Source organism: Rhineura floridana, chromosome 1, assembly GCF_030035675.1.
Source record: "Rhineura floridana isolate rRhiFlo1 chromosome 1, rRhiFlo1.hap2, whole genome shotgun sequence".
NCBI classification, from domain to species: Eukaryota; Metazoa; Chordata; class Lepidosauria; order Squamata; family Rhineuridae; genus Rhineura; species Rhineura floridana.
Window position 1 is genome coordinate 21,163,650 of NC_084480.1, and position 7,569 is coordinate 21,171,218.

The 7,569-nt window shown below is 43.7% G+C and overlaps 1 pseudogene; it reads right to left on the reverse strand.

Annotated features, from left to right (window-relative positions):
• Window positions 1-1,331: 1,331 nt before the first annotated feature.
• LOC133375714 (5S ribosomal RNA) lies at window positions 1,332-1,450 on the reverse strand (annotated as a pseudogene).
• Between the last annotated feature and the right edge of the window lie 6,119 nt (window positions 1,451-7,569).

Consider the following 7,569-nt stretch of genomic DNA (forward strand, 5'->3'; position numbering starts at 1 on the left):
GTACTCAGATTGCCACCCTCAAATATAAAATATGCATGCCTCAAATCAGTAATGAAGAGCATGCACACACATACACACACACACACACCATAGGTTTTTTTTCTCCCAAATGCACACAGATGTGTATTCATTTCTCATTTCTTTGTAAGGGAAACCCCACAATAATTAAATACGTGCATGCCTTTCCTAACGGATATCAGGCATATGTTAGAATTTGTGAGATGTGCAATGAGCAGAGTGTCAAGTCAGGAAAGGAGAGCCCTGGATTCCAATTCCCACTTGGCCATGGAGTTCACTGGGAGACAGTGTGCCTTCATTCTCTCTTATCCTAGCCTACCTGTCAGAGATGTGAATATAAAATAGAGGTTATACACTACGGGGTGGGGGGAGATGGTCGAAATACATCGTGTGTGGTGCTGCCCTGGGTGCTTTGGATGGAATACAAATGTATTTTTAAAAAATGAGTAAACATGTATTTTATGTTTGAGTATCAGAATTCAAGTCTAAAAGGCCATTTTCAAAGTGTCCCTCAGGTCGGAATTCCACGGGTGCTGACTGGTTCATCTTATATCCTCTAGTTTTGCTCTGGCCTCACCCTTTTCTGGCTTCAGCCCTACCCACATCACACCAGCTCCACCCACCACCACCAGCTGTTTCCCCACCCCTGACCTAAAGCCTTCAGATTTCTGACAACTGGTCTGCAAGCCATGGCCAAGCTGCCTAAATGGAACCCCCAGATGCAGAGGCAGTATGCCTCCAAATACCAATTGCTGGGGGGCAAACAGCTGAGGAAGGCTATTGCCTGCATGCCACCCTTGTGGGCTTCAGAGAAGCACTGGGGTGGCTACTCTGGGAGGAGGATGCTGGCCAAGATTTATGTATGTATTATTAATGCATTTCTGTCCCACCTTTCCTCCAAGCAGCTCAAGATAGCATACTTGAACTAACACAACATACTATCCAACAGGGATATTATTATTATTATTATTATTATTATTATGTTTTCTATGTTGTTGTTCAGTTGTAACCAATGTTAGTCATACTCAGAGTAAACCCATTGTGTGGTTTTCTATGGACAATGGAACGTCCTCTCATCTCCCTTCCCATGCACACCCTGTGCCCTCCCCAAATCTGCTCCAGAGGATTGGAGAAAAACCCAGGACAGATTTAGAGGGTGCAAGGAGGGAGGAGGGGGGAGTTCCATTTTGTTGTTGTTATATGCCTTCAAGTTGACCATGACATATGGCGACCCTATGAATCTTTTTTTGATATAGTCATAGGGTTTTCATGGTAAGAGGTATTCAGAGGTGGTTTACTATTGCCTTCCTCTAAGCCTATAGCACCCGGTATTCCCAGGCGGTCTCCCATCCAAGTACTAACCAAGCCTGACCCTGCTTAGCTTCCGAGATCAGATGAGATTGGGCATGTTTAGGGTAGTATGGCCGTAGGAAGTTCCATTGCACAAGTGTAAATCCTTGCGCTAATGGAACAAGTTACTTAACACAGCATTGGATGCAAGCCATTGAAATTAATGGACATGACTAACTTAGATCCATTAATTTCAATGGGTCTGCTCTGAGTAGAACTTACTTGGACACAACCCATTTTTTTCCTGGCCAGTTAGCAATCAGTTTCAGAGAGCACTAGCCTCATGTACCCTGGGAACAGCACGTTAACAAGAAATGCTTAGGTACAAGTCTGTGCATATGTCAGGGGCCCAGCCTTTCACTGTAGTTCTGAGGACACATCTATTCATAATGACTCCAGCCAACAAGATTAATCATTATAACTACTTTCCCCATTTGTAATGCTTTTAGGTCCTGAAAGTTGCTAGGAGTCCAAGGACAAAGGTTACTAGGAGGTTAAAAGATAAAGTACAAAGATGTGTTTACCATCCCATAGGGTTTTGGTGACAAAGCGGATGGTCTAATAGGAATGAGTCAGATAAGACTAATAAAAGTATTAATGAAACCTAAGGGAATGCGGACATTAATTTGTGTTTGAGCATGTTTCTTTTAAAGGAAAAAAATGAATCCATTTGACTTGATTTGTTGTCACGCTTTAGCAGGAGAGAAAGGAGGGGTGTTCCTTTGACTTGGCCATTCATATTTGAGGTTGACTGTTTTAAGCATGATGAAGCAGTCTTTGAGAGGCCTGGAAGCCCATGCAAATGATAGCAAAATGATACACATTCAGTTGATGCCTGTTCTCTGTTTTTCAGCAAGAAAGATATCGCATCTCTTGATGTATGCTTTGTGTTGAGTTCTTTCTGATACAATCTGCACAACAACCCTGCAAGGCAGATCAGTATTATTTTGCCCTTCAGAGTTTGGATAGGAATTCATGGCAAGAGGCTCAGAACTAACCTAGAGAGCTGTCCAGGACTGTGTGTGCTTGAGCCTCGGAGCCCTCTACAGATATAGGAAGGAATAAAGTATGCAAAATCATTTTTTACCATTGGAATACAGTGTGAAGCCTCTATATTGGGTGCATCTGGCATGAAGACGAAGAGCTTGGTTGCCTGTCAGTGACTGCTGCACTTCAGGCCTCAGTTTCTTGCTGCTTCTACCTTTTCCACATTCTCACGACCAGACTTCCTCAACTCTGGGTCCTCATATGATGTTGGACTAGAACTCCCATCGTCTCTGATCATTGGTCATGGTGTTTGGGGATAATGGAAGCTGTAGTTCAACAGCACCTGGGGATCCAAAGCTTGGAGAAGACTGCTCAAGGCACATTTGGGTCTGGTTGCCTATTCATACCCAGGGTGGGTTCTGGCTTTGCTGGCTAGCATGCTTGTTTGAATATCCCACTTGTCTTACCTGTCCTTGGGCTGTGCAAAAGAGCTAACAATTGGAATTTTAAAAAATGCACTTAAACCCAACAAAAACATCAAGTCTTCAGCATAGTGCTACCCTGGTGGGGCCCTTGGATAGGTTTACACAGCAACACTCCTCTGCAATCAGAGCTGGTCCTTCCTTTGGATTGCCGTCAAGTCGATTCTGACTTATGGGCGACCCTATGAACAGGGTTTTCATGGTAAGCGGCATTCAGAGGGGGTTTACCATTGCCTTCCTCTGAGGCTGAGAGGCAGTGACTGGCCCAGGGTCACCCAGTGAGCTTCATGGCTGTGTGGAGATTCAAATCCTGGTCTCCCAGGTCGTAGTCCAACACCTTAACCACTACGCCACACTGGGTCTCAGAATGGAAATGTACTGCCTTCAAGTTGATCCCGACTTATGGCGACCTTCTGAATAGGGTTTTCATGGTAAGTGGTATTCAGAGGTGGTTTACCATTGCCTTCCTCTGAGGCTGAGAGGCAGTGACTGGCCCAAGGTCACCCAGTGAGCTTCATGGCTGTGTGGGGATTTGAACCCTTGTCTCCCAGATCGTAGTCCACCTTAACCACTACACCACACTGGCTCTCCTCAGAGCTGGTAGGGACTGCTAATTTAATTTCCCACAATGCCCCACAATTTTGCTTTTATTCATTAGGCAAGCTAGAGGCATGATCTGAGTTCAAGGACACAGACAACCCAGGCAAAAACACTCATGCAAAGTGCAAAGCAGGGCCAGTAGAGGTTATGGCTGGGGGGGGTGGCCTGGAGAAAGTCCTAAGGGCCAGATAGTGAGGCTTGGACCACATTTAGCTCCCAGGCCTGGGGTTACATACTGCTGCCTGAGAGCAATGGTACGTTGGATGCTCTGGGACGTTGTGGCAAATTTGAAATGGCAGTTCATTCATACCAACTGTCCCACAGAGGCCAAGGCAAATGTCATTGACTGTGGGCCCTGCTGGAGCCCATGGCCCTGGTAGCTGTCCAAGGTGCTGATGTCAACTATGCTGACATGTACTTAAGAAGGAAGGCGGGGTGGACTTGAAGCTACTTCATAGGCTCATGGGTGGAGACTTCCCACACCAGAGCCGTAGCCACTGCAACAGCTGCCCAATTAGGATATGTCTATTGAGTCTCTTAATTTACAGTTGCAGCTGAATGCAGGAAAGAATTGGATTGCTTCTTCTCACGTTCAGAACCCTGGAGACCAAAATTTGTCTCTTCTAGGAATTTATCTTCCAAAATGTCTGTTGAGTTTTGAGCTGTGGCCCAAGTATGGGTCCAAGGGTGACTTTACATACAATGTTTTCATTGCATAGAAACTATTTCCTTGTAAGCCTGAAGGTTAGATCTCTCCACATTATGATGTTTGGAAACTTCAAAATAGGCCTGTGACCATGCATATTCAGTGTAAACACATTGAATGAGATTCCTTTCCTGAAACTCAGTGGGTGGTACCTGAAACATTGATTTCTCTGTCTAACCACAAAGGAGTATTCTGCACATAACATTTTGTGAGGATCAGGATTGCAGAAACTCCCACAATTGTATCTGGGGGTTAATTGATTAATCACTGTGGATCAATTTTAATTGTGGGGGGTGGGAAAGTTAAAGGCAAATATGTTTAATTTTGAGGCTACTTTGCTGCTGGTGTGTTACTGTAATGTGGAATGAAAAATGATATATGAGAGATGGGGCTTTCTTGTAGTAATGAATGGACTGTCTACAGTGGCAGCTGGTAGCTCCATGTCAGTGGGGCAGTGGATTCCACTCTGGATTTGAGTCTAAACTTTCAAGGAGCTGGTTCGGTACCATGGACAGCTCCTTGAAATATCGGACTAAAACCCAGAGCAGATTCCTCTGTTCCACTGACATGGAGCCACTAGCTACCACTGTCTGTCTGTCTGTCTGTCTGTCTGTTCATCCATCCATCAGTCTATCTTATTTATAACATGGGAAGCTGCCTTATCCTGAGTCAGACCATTGGTCTATCTAGCTCAGTATTCTCTTCACTGACTGGTAGCAGCTCTCCAAGGTTTTAGACAGGGGACTTCCCAGCTATACGTGGAGATGCTGGGGATTGAACCTGGGACCTTCTGCATGCAAATCAGAAGTTCTACCACTGAGCTACCGCCCTTCCCCAATTTCTAACACAAACTGGAATACAATTACAGATATGTTGGTATGTACATCTGTTCTGAGAGGTCTCTTCTTGCCTGTGGCAATTGTTTAGACCAGCCTTTCCCAACTAGTGGGCCACCAGATGTTGTTGGACCACATCTCCCATCAGCCTCAGCCAGCATTGCCAATGGTCAGGAAAGATGGGAATTGTGGTCCAGCAACATCTGGTGGCCCACTAGTTGGGAAAGGTTGGGTTAGACAGTCTCCATCCTCTTCCCTCCAGAGTGGTGAGGGCATAAGGAGTTGTAGATGGCCTCAGGCTCCAACCCATGGAAGGAGCCTCCCTTTGTAAGATAATAATGAATAATCATCATTATTTCCCCAAAGCATTGCAAAAAGTCACCTTCTGCATTTTTTTCAGTGAACTAGGCAGAGGATCAATTAATTAAAAATCCTTGAATAGGATCATGGCACTAATCACTAAACTTTGTAGCTTAGAAGTAGCATAATTCATAGGTAAGAAAGCAATTGTGCCACTTGATCCTTTGCAAATTGACTGGGAAATAAACCTCACAATGTTCAAAAGGGTTTACCCCCAATAGGTGGCATAGGTTTGCAATCTAATCCCGTGGCCACTTCCTTGGTCACATGCATCATTGGGCAAAATGATACCTGAGCAAGCATAAAATTAAGTTGCTTTGCTGCAATCCTATGCTGCAATTGGGAGTAAGCCCGGTTGAGCACACTGGGATGTGGTTCTGAATAAACAACAATAGAACAGGGCTGCATGCACATGAAGAAGTGTGCCTGAATTAATTCATATTCCAGTGGGTTCTCTGTAGATTTGAATCTTTTCATTTCTTCTATATTTGATGTTCAGATTGCACATGCTTTTCCTTATGTAGCCCAAACTGAACCCACCCGTGCATAAAAGGGAATTATCAAAAGGCTCAGGGGAACCTCAAGACTAGCAGAAGTAAAAGCATTTTTTTAAAAAATGGAGGAACCTCAAAGACTTCCCGTGAGTTCTGAGCATGCTCAGTTTGCATGGAATGTGGAATGAATGTTACAGGGGAGGGAATGGAGAATGGAATGGAGGAAGGAATTGTTTACTGTCTGAGTGTTTTTAGTGTTTCTGTTTGCTGCCCTGGGCTCCTGCTGGAAGGAAGGGCGGGGTATAAATAAAATAATAAATAAATAAACAAAATGTTGCACTGTAGTGTATTAAATACACTGTAGTGTATTTATTTATTATTTTATTCATACCCTGCCCTTCCTTCCAGCAGGAGCCCAGGGCGGCAAACAGAAACACTAAAAACACTTGAAAACATCATAAAAAGACCTTAAAATACATTAAAACAAAACAAAAACATTAAAAAAAATTAAAAAACTTTAAAAACATCTTTTAAAAGAAAAGGGTTAAAAACATATTAAAAGACATATTAAAAGCAATTTTGTTGCAGTTCCCACTTGTTTTATCTGTAATTTCTGAACCAAAAGAATAAAACAAAAGTATGGTAAGAAAGTCGAGGCAGATCTTTTTCTTATTTCCCCACCCCTTTTTATTTACTCCTAAATATTTTCCTTTCAGAGAGGTATGGTCTGTTGTTGTGCTGCGACTTCAGTGCCTGGTATATCATGAAAACTGTAAAGTGTTTGGAAAGTCTCTGATGGCAAAGGCCCATTAAAGTGCAGAGTTAGATTCCTGGAATTAGTAGTAGTTAGATTAAGAAATGCAGCTCTGGAATTAGCAGAAATGTCTAACGATGCCAAGGTAAGGGACAAAATATCATTGTAATTACTCCCCAGGGGATCAAGAGAAAACAAGACGGAGGAAATGACTAAGCGTCTGCATGCCATTAAAACAAGAGCGTGGCACTGCCTGGATTAATTGTGAGCACTCAAATGTTGAGGCAGGCTTTTAGATGGGAGATGATTCTGTCTTCCAAAGGGCATAATGATGAGAATCAGCTCTACAAAAGTAGATTTTCCCTTCAAAGGCAAACCCCCACCCCTCGACTGACAGGTTAGCTGGAAACTGGCTAACACATCCTCTGTTTTTAAACTGATTTCATTTGTCAATGTGTTCCAAATCTGTACCTCCCTGTATCAGAATTTTTTCCCCAACCTAAGCTTGGTCTGACTTGGACATTCATTTCTGAAGCTGATGTGCTGGGGCTGCTTTGAAGCCTTCACTCTCACTCTGAATTCAGAATGCTTGAGGGATCTGCTTCCCATGAATTCCAATGTGAACTGACCTGATCTGCACATAACGTGCAGAATGGAACATAGTCATCTTCTGGATTTTGCATTTCTCTAAATGTTGCAACATAGTTCCCAGCTAAGAAGGCAGGCAGGTGGGAGCTGGCTGAGGTCAGACTGAGGTTGGTGGGCCAGGGCCCCACTTGCCCTAATAGACCAGCCTCCACTGATAAGGCCCCTTCCTAAAGTAAAGACAGTAGAATTCCCTGATGCAACCATGTCACCGGGAGATTGCAGAAACATCACCTTTGCTCAGACAGCAAATTCCCAGCCCTGAGTCAAGAGATGGAAAGATTTCGGTTCTCTCAGTTTCTCATTTTTCCAGTTGTACATTCAGCTCTCCCATTTC